This window comes from Antechinus flavipes, chromosome 2 (genome assembly GCF_016432865.1).
Source record: "Antechinus flavipes isolate AdamAnt ecotype Samford, QLD, Australia chromosome 2, AdamAnt_v2, whole genome shotgun sequence".
Classification (NCBI taxonomy): domain Eukaryota; kingdom Metazoa; phylum Chordata; class Mammalia; order Dasyuromorphia; family Dasyuridae; genus Antechinus; species Antechinus flavipes.
The window spans coordinates 370,645,017-370,661,485 of NC_067399.1; the positions used below are offsets into that span (position 1 = coordinate 370,645,017).

A 16,469-nucleotide genomic window follows, 5' to 3' on the forward strand; every position below is an offset into this window, starting at 1 on the left:
GCATAGTTACTAAAATTTATTAAGATTTATCAGGCTTAAAAAGTCTAAAAGTTGGCTTGGAAGAGAGGACACTGAACTTTGAAATCAGGAAGATCTGAGTGCAAGTTCTGCTTTAGACAGGAAGGGTATTTTTTTTTTTTTCTTTTTTCCTTTCTTATTCCTTTTTTTGGGGGGGGAGGGGAGAGGAGATGGCTTTAAGTAGATTCCACAGCCTTAATAAAACACACTGTTTTATGCATATATGATAGTGAGGATGGGTGACTTTGATGATCTTAACATAGTAGTGTGCCTGACTACCTCAGGAAAAGTTGACATCAGTTACTGAATTCTTTTACATTCTAAAATTTAGCTATTAAGTTAGCAGCACTGTATTCATATGTACTTTGCTATGCAAGTATGACCCTGAGCAAATCATTTTTCCTCTGTAAAAGAAAGGGATTGGTTCATAGTTTCTAAGGGACCTTCCACGACTAACTATACAATCCTATGATCCTATAAAAAAGTTACCAAAGGCCTGTAGTGTTAAATAGCTGTACAATTTTGTATCTGGCTCTTCTTTTAATACAGTTGATATGAAACAAGGAAAGTTAACCTACAAATGAAATTTTGATGAATCAAAAATTTTAATGCCTTAGGAGAAATTTAAAAAGATTCCTAGATTTTGTTTCAAGTTCCTCTCCTGCCTCCCTCCTTTTGTACTAATTCTGAGGCTTTAAAATTGAATATTAAATAAAATATATATCTTTTGCATCATTCTGACAGTTATCTATTGTGTTGTTATCATAAATACCAATAACTTTGTATCTTTAGAATTAAGTGTGACTTTGAAAATATAACTGGAAAATGTAACAAAGGGGGATACAAATTAGTTTTTCTTGTAAATTTTGTTCTGTGAAGTTTGCACAGATGAGGAATGGTTTCTAAACACATTTGACAGAATTTTGATGCATTATAATTTTGTTTCACTAGTTATTTCACATATTGCCTTTCTAGGAAAATCTATTTTAATCCGTTAACCTTCATTGCATACACTCATTTTTATCTCAATTGCTTAATTTCCTAACAAAGATATGAAATAATAACTGTAATTGAATTTAGTAAGATAATTTTTATGGGCTTATGTAGATTAATACAGGTTTTTGGAAAATGGACAAATGAAATAGTTTTGTAAAAATTTGTATTTGAAATCTTAAGACAAGGGTTGATAGCTTTTTTTTTTTTTTTTTTTTTTGGTATCACTGTTGGTATTCTGGGAAAGGCAAGGGACCCTTTTTCAGAATAATGTTTTAAAGTGCATAAAATAAAATATGTAGGATTATGAAGAAAACCAGCTACTTGGACATATAGTTACGAAAATATTTAAAATAAAAATAAAACCAAGAGAATGCATGGACTCTAGGTTAACTCCAGGGAGACAATACAATCCATTCAATTTCAATTTTTTTTTTAAGTTAGATATGGTTTCAGAAAGATTGTAATTTATCCCATGCAAATATATTTGGGAAAAATAATTTCAAACTGGAATATGGATTATACAAATGAAAGGAATATTCATGATGATATAAATGTAGTCTATGAATTTTGATTTTTAAGGAAATGAAATAGTATGTCAGAAACCAGACAATCAGAATTCTTATGTTACTTATTGGATATAAAAAAATACCATTTTTAGTTAGTACATTTATTTTTTACAAGTACTATCCATGAATATATTAAAATGAAAACGCCTTTGCTCATTAGGTTGACTTATTTTTCAATAGTATTTTATTTTTCTAAATACATGTAAAGATAGTTTTCAACATTAGTTTTTGTAAGACTTTGTCTTTTAAATTTTTCTCCCTCCTTCCAATATAGCAAGCAATCTGATATGTTAAATGTGGCATTCTTTTTAAACATAATTTCATATTTGTCAGGTTGTGCAAGAAAAATCAGACCAGAAAGGGGGAGGGACACGAGAGAAGGAAAAAAAAAAAAAACAAAAAGGTGAAGATATTGTGCTACAATCTACATTCAGTCTCCATAGTTCTCTGTAGACCTGATTGGCATTTTCCATCCCAAATCTATTGGAATTGCCTTGAATAACTGCATTGCTGACAGGAGCCAAGTTCATCATAGTTGATCATCACATAATCTTGTCACTGTGTACGATGTTCTCTTGATTTCTCGAAATCAGCCTGCTCATCATTTCTTATAGAATAATAATATATTCAACTACCTTCATATACTATAACTTATTCAAGCCATTCCTCAAATGATGGGTATCCACTCAATTTTCAAATCTTTGTAACTGTTTTTGTAGTGGCAACAAACATTTTTGCATATATGGGTCCTTTTCTCTTTTTTATTATTTCTTTGGGATACAGATCCAGTAGTGAGACTGCTGGATTAAAGAATATGTAAAGTAAAAAGCATTTTGCTAAATTATTTTTCTTTATATTTGTGAAAGAACAATAAAAACAACATTATTTTTGAATAATTTCTTCCCACCTTTTCCCTCTCTTTTGTCTTCTGTTGTAGAATTATTATTCTGCATTTTTTGAATTCTACATATTTGAGGTTAGCAATAAAAAAATCTTAGGAACATAGACTTTTTTTTTAATTATCAAAAGGTTAAATTAAAGGAGCAGCCAACTCTTTGCCTACTATCTGGGATGGAATAAGAAAGAAATATAACCAGTACTCATAACTCTACTAGTTGTTTCTCATCTTCTTCTCCCCCTTTTTTTCTCTCTCCATTCTGTATACCATGCAAAATCCCAAGTCAGTCTCCAGTCTCTTTGGACCCCGACACTGTGGTATGATGCCATCAGAGAGCTTTTATATTCTCCCTTGGAATCTGAAGTAATTGAATCTTAAACCAGAAACTTAAAGAAAGGATATCCTAAATATAAATGCCCATTTGTTACTTACAAATAATTTCCTTCTCCCCAACTTTATTTGTGAAACTGAGTATTGAGCATCAGGTCAAAGCTAGAAAGAATCTTGGAGGTCACTTAAGTTCAGTCTGTTTTTTACAAATGAAGAAACTAAGCCTTTTGAGAAAGACAGTGATTTGCACATGGTTACCCAATTATTAAATAGTAGAACTGAGTGTTAACCCAGGTCTTTTGACTCAAAACCCAATGTTCTTTCTATATTTTAAAAAATTAATCTTTATTTTTTTTCCATTTATAAACTAGGAATTACCCACAAACATAAATGTTCCATATGTAAAGGTCTCTAGAAATTGGGAATTGTATATAAAGTAGTGAATCCATAATAGTTTGGGATTTTTATACACACACACACACACACACACACACACACACACCCTACACATATACATAAATTTAATGTGCTAATATCAGCATTATCCTGTTTTCCTTCAATCTTTTTAAAAAAATGCCTTATAGATGCCTTTCTCTCTCTCTCTCTCTCTCTCTTTCTTTCTTTCTTATAACAAATAAAATTACTTGGATATTTCATTTTATGTCAAAAGAGAAAGAATTTCCAAAAGTTCAGTTAAAATTAAAAGAAGAAAAAATCATTTAATTCTTAACTAAAAGGAAATTTGCTTGTTGATCTTATGATTAGAGGTTGCTTAACATTTTTAAAAATTGTTCAATTGTTACAAAAGTAATTTACCAAATAAAGTATAATTGATTTTATTTGATTTTGACACAAAATAATGATGTGCTTTATTTTCTATTATATTGAGTTACTTATTTGTGCTATTAAAGATCATGTTATAGTTGTATTTATAATGGAACTAAATACCTTGTGTAATTTCTTTATTGTGTATTTATTTGATAGCTAGTGTTTTAATGTTTTCTGCATGTAGAATTTTTTGTGCTTCTGACTAATAGGAGCATGAATACATTCAAAACATGCTATATAAAACATTCAGGAGTATTCAGGGCTGCCAGCCTTTCAGGAAAGGCTGAGTAGTAGTATAATTCTCCTACATTGAAGAAACCTGACTTTTATAATCCAGCATATCAAAACTTGTAACTTGTACAGTTTAGGAAATGTTATACATTTTTTCTCCATAGAAAATCCATTCTTAAACTTCATTATGACATGGAAGAGGTGACTATTATTTCTTGTGAACTTAATCTATTCCATTGATCCATTACTCTTTTATTTCTTAGCCATTATGAAATAGTTTTGATGACTACTGTTTTATAATATAGTTTTAGGATTGGTACAGTTAGGCCATTTCTTTTTTTCACTAATTCTCTTGGAATTCTTGACCTTTTGTTCTTCCAGATGAGTTTTATTACTTTTTTCTAGTTTTATAAAGTAATTTCTTGGCAGTTTGGTATAACACTGAACAAGTAGATTAATTTATTCTATGACTCTGGATTAATTGTCATTTTTATTATATTAGCTTACTCTACCCATAAGCACTTGATATTCTTCCAATTGATTAGGTCTATATTTGTATGAAAAGTGTTTTGTAATTGCGTTCATATAATTCCTGGCTTTGTCTTGGCATGTAGACTTGAACATTTTTTATATTATCTGTAGTTATTTTAAATGGGGTTTCTCTTTCTATACCTTGCTGCTGGACTTTGTTGGTAACATGTAAAAAGGCTGATGATTTCTGTGGATTTATTTTATATCCTGCAACTTTGCTAAAGTTAATTGTTTCTAATAGTTTTTTAGATGAATCTCACGGATTCTCTAAATGCACCATCATTTCATCTGCAGAGTGACAATTTTGTTTCCTCATTACCTACTCTTAATTTTTCTTTATCTTATTGCTTAAGCTAACATTTCTAGTAAAATATTGAATAGTAATGGTGGTAATGGGCAACCTTGTTTCATCCCTGATCTTATTGGGAATGCTTCTAGTTTGTCCCCATTACATGATGCTTGCTGATGGTTTTAGATAGATGTTACTGATCATTTTAAGGGAAACTCCATTTATTCCTATATTCTCTAGTGTTTTTTTAAGTGGGAATGGGTCTTCTATTTTGTCAAATGCTTTTTCTGCATCAATTGAGATAATGATTTCTGTTAATTTGGTTATTGATACAGTCAATTATGCTGATAGTTTTCTTGATATTGAACCCTGTATTCCTGGTATAAATCCTACTTGGTCATGGTGTATTATTCTGATAAGTTGCTGTGCTCTTTTATAATTTTTTTTTTTAAGATTTTTACATTCATTTCTTTAGGAAAATTGGTCTATGATTTTCTTTATTTGTTTTGGCCATTCCTAATTTAGATGTCAGCACCATATCTGTATCATAAAAGGAATTAGCTAAAATTTCTTCTATTTTTTCAAATAGGTTATGTAGTGTTGGAATGAATTTTTCTTTAAATGTTTGGTAAAATTCACTTGTAAATCCATCTGGCCCTGGAAACTTTTTCTTAGTAAGTTCATGAATGACATGTTCAATTTCTTCTTCTTTTTTTAATCAAACTAAGTAATTTATTTCCTCATCTATTAATCTGGGCAGTCTATATTTTCATAAATATTCATCCATTTCACTTAGATTATCAGATTCATAGGCAATACAGTTGGGCAAAATAGCTCCTAAATTATTATTTTAATTTCCTTTTCATTGGTGGTAAATTTACCCTTTTCATTTTTAATACTGGTAATTTAGTTTTCTTTTTTCCTTTTTCTAATCAAATTAATCAAAAGTTTATTTTGTTGTTTTTTTCTTAAAATCAACTCTTTGTTCAATATTTTTCTTGTTTTTAAATCTTATTAATCTCCTTTGATTTTCAGAATTTTTAATTTGGTATTTAATTGGGAGTTTTAAATTTGTTCTGGTTTTTTAGTTGCATGCACATGATCTTCTCTTTCTCTATTTATGTAAGCATCTAAAGATAAAAAATTTACCCTAAGAACTGCTTTGGCTTCATCACCTAAGTTTTGATATTTTGTCTCTGTCATTCTTTTGGATGAAATTATTGATTGTTTCTATGATTTTTTTTTCACCCAGTCATTCTTTAGGATTAGATTATTTACCAATTGCCCCTGGCTCTTCATTGAATGTAATTTTTATTGTGTCATAATCTAGAAAAAGATGCATTTATTATTTCTTTCTGCATTTGATTGTGAGGTTTTTATGCCCTAATACAGTTAGTTTTTGTGTAAGTGCCTTGTACTGCTAAGAAAAAGGTATATTCCTTCTATCTGCATTTAGTTTTTTTCAAATGTCAATCATACCTGATTTTTCTAAAATTATGTTCACCTCCTTGTTTGTTTTGTGGTTAGATTTATTTAGTTCTGATAGAGGGAAATTGAAGTATAGTTTTGCTGTCTATTTCTTCTTGCAACTCACCTAACTTCTCTAAGAATTTGGATGTTATACCACTTGGTACATGTATTTTTAGTGTCCATATTACTTCATTAACTATTGTATCCTTTAGCAAGATGTAGTTTCCTTCCTTAGAAGGGTCCTTTGATTAGATCTATTTTTGTTTTTCCTTAATTTTGAGATTAGGATTGTTATCCCAACTTTTTTTTTTTTTTTAACTTTAGCTGAAGCATAATATATTCTGCTGTTCCCAGCCTTTTACCTTTACTCTATATGTATATATTTCAAATGTGTTTCTTGTAAACAACATATTGTAGGACTCTGACTTTTAATCCACCCTGCTCTCCATTTCCATTTTATACAAGAGTTCATCCCATTCACGCTAATTCTCTATTTTCCACTGTTCTGTTTTTCCCAAGTTATGTTTTTCTCTTTCCTTTCACCTTTTCTCTCCTCACCAGTGTTTTGCTTCTGACCACCACCTCCCTCAGTCTGCCCTTTTTTTTTTCAGCCCCTTCTTCCTTTCTTATCCTTTTCCCCTTCTACTTTTCCCTTTCCTTTTGTTAACCTCCACTATCCTTTCCCTTTCTCCCGCCTATCTTACTGAGACAAATTTTTATACAAAACGATGTATGTTATTCCTTCTTTGAGCCAAATTTGATGAGATTAAGGTTCGTTGTTCATGCCTTTCTTTTCATTTCCTCAACTGTCTTTTGTGCCTCTCATGTGGTGTAATTTATTCCTTTTTACCCTCTCCCCCTTCCTTTTCTCCTACTACAATCATTTTTCCATCCCTAATTTCTTTTTTATATCATCACATTAAAATCAACTTATCCCTACACCCTTTAATTATGCCCCTTTTGATTGCCGGAACAAAGATACTTGTATCATTATCACATATAAGAATGTAAACATTTTAACGTTTAAAAAATAGTTTTTTTCTTCCCTTTTTACCTTATGTTTTCTCTTTTCATCAAAAATGATTGAAAATCTCCTATTTCGTTGAATGTTCATCTTTTTCTTCTGAAAAATAGTGCTTAGTTTTCTGGGTACTTGATTCTTGTTTGTAGTCCAACCTCCTTTGCCTTCTGAAGTATCATATTCCAGGCTCTTCAATCCTTTAAAGTAGAAGCTTCTAAGTTCTAGGTAATCCTGATTGTGGCTCCTCAATATTTGAATTATTTCCTTCTGGTTGCTTGCAGGATTTTCTCCTTGATGTAATAATTCTGGAATTCAGCTACAATATTCCTTGTAGTTTTCATTTTGGATCTCTTTCAGGAATTGATGTGTGGATTATTTCAATGGCTAGGATCTAGGATCTAATGTTTTAGGATGTCAGGGCAGTTTTCCTTAATTTCCTAAAAGATGTTGTCTAGGCTCTTTTTTTTCCATCATGGCTTTCAGGTAGTCCAATAATTCTTAGATTGTCTCTTCTGGATTTATTTTCCAGGTCAATTATTTTCCAGTAAGGTATTTTATGTTTTCTTTTCTTTTTTTTTCTTTTTTGGTTTTGTTTGACTGATTATTGATGTTTCATTAAGTCATTCACTTTCATTTGTCTGATTCTAATTCTTAGTGAATTATTTTCTTCATTTAACTTTTTTATTTCCTTGAGCATTTAGCCAATTTATACTTTTAAAGGAGTTGTTCTTTCCTTTCACCAAATATATTCTTTAAAAAGTTTTTCTATATTCAATTTCTGTGTCTCTTTTTTCAAGTTGTTGGCTCTTTTTCCCATTTTTCCTTCTTTCTCCCTCTTTTTGATACCTTTTGAGCTGGAAACAATTTCATATTTTTCTTTGAGTTTTTACCTGAAGGCATTTTGCTTTTGCTATCCTTCTGGGTTTGGGTTCTGGCCTTCCCTATCTCCATAGTAGCTTTTTATGGTCATCCCTCATTTTGCTATTTTGCCGATTTTTAAAAGTTGAACTCTACTTTTAGGGCATAGGGAAGATTATCTCAAGTTTATCACTGCCTGGGTTGGGGATGGGCCTGGTGGTGCTACAGGCTTTCCCACTTTGCTGGATGGTCTGGCCAAGTCCTGCTTTTTATGCTGGAGTTTGGAGGCTTACAATTCACTTCAACACTAAAGTACTTTCTTTGCACCTGTACTGAACTGGGGATAAAAGAAAAGAAAAGAAAAGAAAACAAAAAAAACCAGTTCCTGCCCCCTGGGAGCTTATGTACTAGTGAATACACAAAACTTTACATACAAGATAAATGGTTGGTAAAAGGGAAAGAATTTGGGAAAATCACTTTGTCTGTTCAATGAAAGATAAATTGAAGTAGGCTAAGAGAAACTTGAGGCAAGGAATCCACTTAGAAAGTTCTTGAAATAATCTAGGTAAAACCAACTTCTGTTGGGATTGTGTAAGTAGGGAGAAGGGGACATCTGAGAGAGATGTAGAAAAAAGAAATTATACCCACAGGACATTGTTTTAAATGTCCAAAATGATTCAAAAGAGGAGGTTCAGGAGAGAGATTAGAGCTGGATATATAAACTATAGCAATCATTTGCATAGAAAAGATAATTGAGTATATGAGACCTAGTGAGGTCACCCAGTGAGATAGTAAAAAAGAAAGAGAAGAGGCACTAGCTAGGATAGATCTTTGCGGGACATTCAGTCGTTAATATGTGCATGACAGATGAAAGAATACATAAATGGATCTCTATTTCTTAGTCTTTTAGAATATTAGAGCTAGAAGCAATCTTAGTGTCTAGTTCTCTTTAATTTTACAGATAGATACTGAAATTTAGGGAGATAGTAACCCAAAGTTATAGAAATAGTAAACTGAACACCTGGAATTTGCAACCCATTTAACTCTGAATGCTCTTTACAACAAATTGTGTTAGTTATGTCAGAATCAAACAATATTTCTTAACTTTTAGTATAAATCTTATTGATTGACCATGGGTTTTCACTCTGAGATTAGCATCTACGCCAGGTTTCTAAAAGGATAAATTTTTTGTTGTCATCAGTCATGTTCATTTGCAGTCATATCTTGGTAAAAGATAATGGAGTTGTTTGTTTCCTTCTTCACAATAGGATAATAGTGCAAGAAAATATGACTGTTTCATTTTGTTTTGTCCTCTATAGAAGGTTTCTTTGCAAAAAATTGATTAGGTTGACACTGATTAGTCTATTTATATGGTAAATATGCACCATGATTTGTTATGATAATGATAAAAAAGTAAGGTTTTCTTTTTCTTTTTTTTTTTTTTTTTTAAGATCTGGTCTGTCTGATGGAAAAATGCTGGATGAATTGACATTATGGTCTTATTTTACACTTCTTTCTTATAATGTTTGGAGAAGATTATTCTAAATTTTTTCAAACAATCATAGGCAGATTTTGTATATAGCTATTTTGTTGTAAAATTTCATGAATTTACATGTCTTTATTCTGACCTACTCAGAATTTAAAACATTTCAGGTTACATTTAAGCAGTTATATATCAATGTTTATTGTTGTTGAGGACTCTGTTCTTATCAAACAGCAGCAACCACCCCTAGAACCAGATGTCAGTCAGCAGCTATGACCTTGTACTTGCAATTCAATTTCATATAGAAATATAAGCATATGGAGTGAGGCTAGATTAGAACTCACTTAGATTTTTAATTTGAGAGTTGGTAACTTCATTTTCTGAGGGGAAATTATGGTTTAGTGGAAAGAGTGAAGAGAGTAAGAGTAGAAATTTGAGTTTGCCACTGATAAAACCATCTCTACAATCTGATCATCAGCACGACATTTAAACTCTCTGAACCCATCTTTTTTTTTCATGTGTAAAATTTAAATCATAATACTTTGTAGTCCCTGCCAAAAAGGGATGATTTTCATTACAATTATCATGAGATAATTAAAGTGCTTTGCAAGGCTTAAAAGTGTTTTAAGTAGCTCAGTTATTTGAAAGTTTAAATGTCTTTTAAAAATGGAAAATTTTCTAGGATTTAAAAAAATTTTTTTAATACATATATTAATTTTTAAATACACAATTCTTTATAAACCATGTTGAGAGAGAAAAATTAGAAAAAAAGGGAAAAACCATGGGAGTGGGGGAAAAAAAAAAGAAGTGAACATAGCATGTATTGATATACATTCAGTCTCCACAGTTCTCTTTCTTGAAGCAGATGGCATTTTCTATCCAAAGTTTATTGGAATTTCCTTGGATTCCTGGACCACTGAGAAGAACCAAGTCTTTCATAGTTCATCATTGTACAATCTTGCTGTTGTATTTTTGATTCTGTTTCATTCAGCATCAGTTCATATAAATCTTTCCAGGACTTTTAAAATCAGCCTATTCATCATTTTTATAGAACAGTAACATTCTATTATCTTCATATACCACAACTTATTCAGCCATTCCCCAACTGATGGGCATCTACTTATTTACAATTCTTTTCTATCCCAAAAAGAGCTGCTACAAACATTTTTGCACATGTGGGTCTTTTCTCCTCCTTTATTATTTCTTTGGGATACAGACCAGTAGTGACACTGCTGAATCACAGGATATGTACAGTTTGATACATTTTAGGGCATAATTCCAAATTGCTCTCCAGAATGGTTGGAGCATTTCACAACTCCACCAACAATGTATTAGTGTCCCACTTCCCACATCCCCTCCAATATTTATCATTATCTTTTCCTTTCATCTTAGCCAATCTGAGAGATGTGTAGTGGTACCTCAAAGTTGTCTTAATTTGTATTTCTCTGATCAATCGTGACTTAGAGTAACTTTTCATATGACTAGAAATGCTTTTAATTTCTTCATCTGAAAATGTTTATCTCCTTTGACCATTTATCAATTACGGAATGACTTGTGTTCTTATAAATTTGACACAGTTCTTTATATATTTTAGAAATGAGACCTTTATCAGAAACACTGGCTATAAAAGTTTTTTTTTCCCCCCAGCTTTGTATTTCCCTTTTAATCTTATTTGTCATTTTTTATTTTCTATGGCAATCTTCAATCTGCAGGATTCCATTTTTATGCAAGTTTGAAACCACTGTTCTTCATTTTTTAGATGAAGAAGCTGAAAGTCTAAAGGATAAAATGATTTGCCCAGCTCACACAGGACGTTTGGGACAGCCCTAGTATTCAAAACCAGATTTCTTTTTTTTTTTTTTTTTTTGCTGAGGCAATTGGGGTTAAGTGACTTGCCCAGGGTCACACAGCTAGACAGTGTCTGAGACCAGATTTGAACTCAGGTCCTACTGACTTCAGGGCTGGTACTCTATCCACCGCGCCACCTAGCTGCCCCTCAAAACCAGATTTCTGACCCCAAACCTAACACTCTTGCTCATTAGCCTGGAAGATCACAAAGGTCCTTCCTCCCTCTCTCCCTTCCTTCCTTCCCTCCCTCCTTTCCTTCTTTCCCTTCCTCCCTCCCTCCCTTCGTCCCCTTCTCTCTCCCCTTTTCCCCCCTTCTCTTTCCCCTCTCTCCCTTTCTCTCTTCCCCCTTCCTCTTCCCCCTCCCTCCCCCCCTCTCTCCTCCCCTCCCTCTAATTTTCTGGGATTCTTTTATAAAGCATATTAGCAACATTTTTAGAAGAGTTTCATATGGAAATGAAAGAATGTTTCTTTTTTTCTTTTGGTTCTCATTCTTCTATCCTAGTTGCACATAGTTTTCAGTAACTATTGAATGTTAATGTCAAACTTTCTCTTCCATGTATCTTACCTAATTAGGTGAAACTTAATCCAGCATATCACTCTGCTGTCACAACTGTAGTCTGGCTTGTTTCATTAGAACATCTTATCATGTCTCATGTTTTTAGTGCTTGAATTCAGATGCCAGTTGGCCTGTGAGACATCTATTTAAGTATTTTTCTTTTTGTAGTGAACAGATACTTTTATAGACTATAGGTATTGTCACTCTTGCTTTCCATTTTAGCTTAATCTACTGCACATAGAAAATATTTTGAAAAATGGTGACAAAAAGGATCATAAGCAAGACAAAAGAAAAATCTTGGTTTTTAAGAACTGGACTTAAACAGACAAGGAAGAAACTGGAAAGAATAATTGGCAAAAAGGTAGGAATAGTGTGAAATTTTGCTTTTTCTTGATAAGTATATAAGTTGATTAGTTTTGAGGAAAAATGCTAAATATAAACTTTTTGTAGTAGCAGACAGATAACTTTTTTTGGTAGGTATAAACATACCTTAGCTATGATCAAACAAAATGAGGAAATACCACACAAGAAAGTTGTTTATCATTAAAAAAAAGTACTGATGTTTGTTCTGTTTGAATATTTGATGTGTGTTATATTGGGTATAACGTAGCCAAGATAATCTCAAATGGTGAAAGAGATTTTATTGGAAAGAGTAGAGACATTTCTTATTGATGATATTATGATTTTCTGATAACTAAAGTGCCATAATTTACAAAATGGAGTGGAGTATATGTGATTTCCCCCTCCTTCCCACCTCCTCTACATTGCACTGACTTAAACTTGTATATTGAGACCCTAAGTCCTATGAGGTTTCTTAAAAAGAATGTATCTTTATAGTGGATAGGTTAAATTTGAATGAATCCCCATCAGAACATGTAGTTTTGAAGTGTGAGATAACAGAAAACTTACATAACCTCCAGATTTGAAAATGATAGTGTTTGAGTGTACTTTTTTTTAAAATTGTAGTTCACTCATTTAATTAGGATCTGTGAAGTAATAGATGTAAAGCATTTCACATACCTTAAAAGATAGCATATAAATACTTGTTGCTCTCATGAGCTAGAGGTCAGAGAGCCATCCTCTGAGACAGGGCAGTCTGGGTTCAAGTCCTGCCTCTGACAAGTTACTTGACCCCTCAGTGCTCTAGGCCAGGAATTGGCAAACTTTTCTGTAATGGGCAATGTAGTATAAATATTTAGACTTTGTGGCTTGAGACAAAACCAAGGGCATAACATAGATACTTATGATAAGAGAAAACAAATTTCCATGAATATCTTATTGGTGAAGTTAAAAACAATAATTTGACTTAATTTTTTTTTTTATACAGGTCTACTGAGAAATTTTTTTTTTTTTGAATAGGGAGGATGTAGGATGTTTTCCTTAATTGAGGTTCAAAGCTAATATTCTCTTATCATTAAAATTGATCTGTTAATGCTGATCTTAATGGGATTTTGCATATTTCATCTTTGAAAATGTTTTTCACATAGATAGGAACTGGCAAATACTGTTAATCAATCCATGAACACATGACTTTAATTAAGGCAAAAAGTTAATAGTCTTAAATAAGTTTTTCTCTGAACACAATTTCTTCACTTGCTGCAATTAAATACAATTTAATTAACTCATCAACTCAGTAAGCTTTCCTTGAATGCTAACAAGTGCTTTACTCAGAAATTTTGGTTGTAACCTCATTTTCATTTTTTGTCTTTGTTAAGAAATTCTGTGAGGAGATAGCCAATTTTAAATTTTCTAGTGACTGTATTTCTGTGAGTTGGTAATATTGTGATAAGTGCTTAATCTGGTAATGTCAACATATATTCTTTTAGCATAGCTATCCTGTCATAGTATAATAAATACAATGCTTTGCTGTCTAATTCAATAATAGGATAATCCACACTTTTGGGAAGTGCAGCATTCAGAGTCTATTTTTCTTGTTTTGATATCATAGGTATGCATTTGTAATAAATAAAAATAAAAAAATGTTATGCAGCTGTATGTGCAGTAAGAGGTATAACTACCACTTCAGTTTGTAGTGTGATGAAGAACAGCAATATGAGTAATGCCATGTACAATCTCATATCTACTATGGTTAGCCCCAGAGAATTCATAGACAATATTACATATTATTTATGATTTCTTTGTAAATTTCATAAAATTTTTGTGTCATGAAATATTATTCTTTTAAAAAATTTCTCCCTAACTATTTCATGATGTAAAAATCATTCTTAACTTATGGGCCATACCAAAACAGGAGCCAGCTATAGTTTGCTGATCTTTCTCTAAGACAAATATTCATAAACTATAGTTCATGATGCCATATGGAGTCTCATAACTGAATGTGGAGGGATCACAAAATTATGATTTATCAGTAAATGTTTGAGTTGTATACCTGATTATATACCTGTATGCCTGGAGTTGTATAAAAATTTCTTGGGCAAAAGTAGGTCACGAGCTTTAAGAAGCTCTGCTTTCTAGAGAAGGTGCCAACCTGCATGTATAGAAGGACTTTCCTTACCAGAGGATTCCTTTAACTAGTGAAATTACAGATCAGGAAAAAAAAAAAAGTTCAATTATTCAACCAACATCTGTTGAATTCCTTGTACCTGTGTACAAGGCTCTTAGGATATAAAAGACAACAAGAGTAGAGTTGATGAAATATGTGAAATCATTGCAGGTGGGTATTTCTCCCTCTAGCTGTGTAGATTGGAATATTGCCCACACTTCTTTTATCTTGTGTTCTTCTGGCAGTATCCTTTTTTTTATCAGGGATCCACCTAACATGCTGATGAGGGGAGGAAAGGGATGGTTTCCTCTAGATTTCTTCACTTTGTGTTGGCATATGTACTTTGTAAATTGAAAAATAAACATGAGGTAATTTCAGAAAGAATACTAACAACATGGAACTCTCATGGAAAGAGAAAATGGTACCTGAGCCAAGTTTTAAGGAAGATAAGGATTCTGAGAGGTGGAAATGAGGAAGAGATACATTTTAGGGATGTGAGACATATGACCTGTGAGAATGCACAGAGAAAGGAGCCAGTAATTTTTTTTTTTTTTAAAGTATATTACTTGTAAATAGTAGCCTTGTGGACTGTATTGTAGATTGCATGAAAGGTGGAAAATATTAAATAAAGCTGGAAGCCCTATTGTGGAAGGCATTAGGTGCCAGGTTGGGGAAGCTTTTATTTCATCTTTAGAGTAGTAGGATGTTATTTATTTAGTAGACCTGTGCCTTAGGATTTTTTTTTTTTTTTTTGCTAAAAGCTTTTAGATAGCTATGACTCAAAAGTGTATAAATATTTACATATATTTTTGTTTTGTAGGATTCTAGATTTAGAGGCGGAGGATGAAGGGAAAGAGAGGATTGATGTGAAGTCAGGCTTAGCTCCCTGTTGACCCCAGGATCAGCCAGAGTCAGGAATAGCAAAAGTCCTTGGTCTTTAGGAGGAGAAGTAAAGGAGATGGATGAAGCTGCCACAAGCTCTCTGCCTCCCGACCTCCCTTCTCCTCCCTTCTCATTCTCCTCCAAAGTGATTCTGGCTTGTCTTCCTCTTCCCCCTAATCCCTCCTACAATTATGTGTATACACCAAAAGATCCAACCCAGCACAGAATAGGCCATTTTCCAAGTATATGTTAATAGAGTATTGTCCAATAGATAATTAGCCTTAAGTGCTCAGTTGTCTGATTCCAGTGCACCTATTCAGAGTTTCAGCCCTTTACAGGTTGAGTTTGGAATAAAGGACTTTAGGTTAGCTCTGGTATTTGATACCTGTATGACTAAGGGCAAGTTAACCTCCCTGGATCTTTGTCATCTGTAGAATTAAAGGATAGACTAGAGCAGTGCTTCTTAAACTTTTTCCACACGTGACCTCTTTTTGATTGAGAAATTTTTAGGCTACCCCAGGTATGTAAATATATAAAATAGATCTATAAATCAAACATTTACTGATAATAAATCATAATTTTGTGACTCCTACGTTCAATTACCTGACTCCATATGGGGTTGCAATCCACAGTTTAAGAAACTGACAGTTTCTTCCAACACTAAAGTTACATGGTTCTGTTTTGATAGTTATAATCAGAAACCAACAAAGGGCTGGAATATATTCTTCATCTAAACTTCATTTTATGTGACACCAAAGGTGAGAAAGGTGAAGGGATTTGGTTGGAGTCACATGGGTGAACAAGTGGCAGTCTGGTTAGCCAGGATGCATTTATTAAGAGCTTAATATGAGCTGGCCCCTGCTCTTAAGGAACTGATTATTATGGGGGAGATAACCATGTACATACAAATATGTAAGTGGAAATGGACAGTAATTTCAGAGGGAAGACAAACACATGGAAGGATGAGGAAAGGACCAGAAGGTAGATTTAAGCTGATTTGGAAATAAGGTGGGAAAACTTGTCAAGCATAGGATACATCAGAGAAAAAGTCCTGAGTTGGAGCAGCAAAAAGGCCAGTATAGCTGTATGGGAGAGAATGGAGATGAGAATATGTAGAAAGAAAGAAAAGGTAGAAAGGGGCCAGGTTATGAAAAGTCTAAA

At 32.6% G+C, this 16,469-nt stretch overlaps 1 protein-coding gene and 1 non-coding gene across 3 annotated transcripts in view; both read left to right on the forward strand.

The window, feature by feature from the left end:
- Positions 1-16,469, forward strand: part of PPP1R13B (protein phosphatase 1 regulatory subunit 13B) — a 119,701-nt gene that overhangs the window by 5,749 nt on the left and 97,483 nt on the right. The gene's annotated exons all lie outside the window — the stretch shown is intronic.
- On the forward strand, positions 3,811-3,948 carry LOC127552706 (small nucleolar RNA U109). Its single transcript, XR_007951558.1, has one exon. It is a non-coding gene; the product is annotated as a small nucleolar RNA U109 (small nucleolar RNA).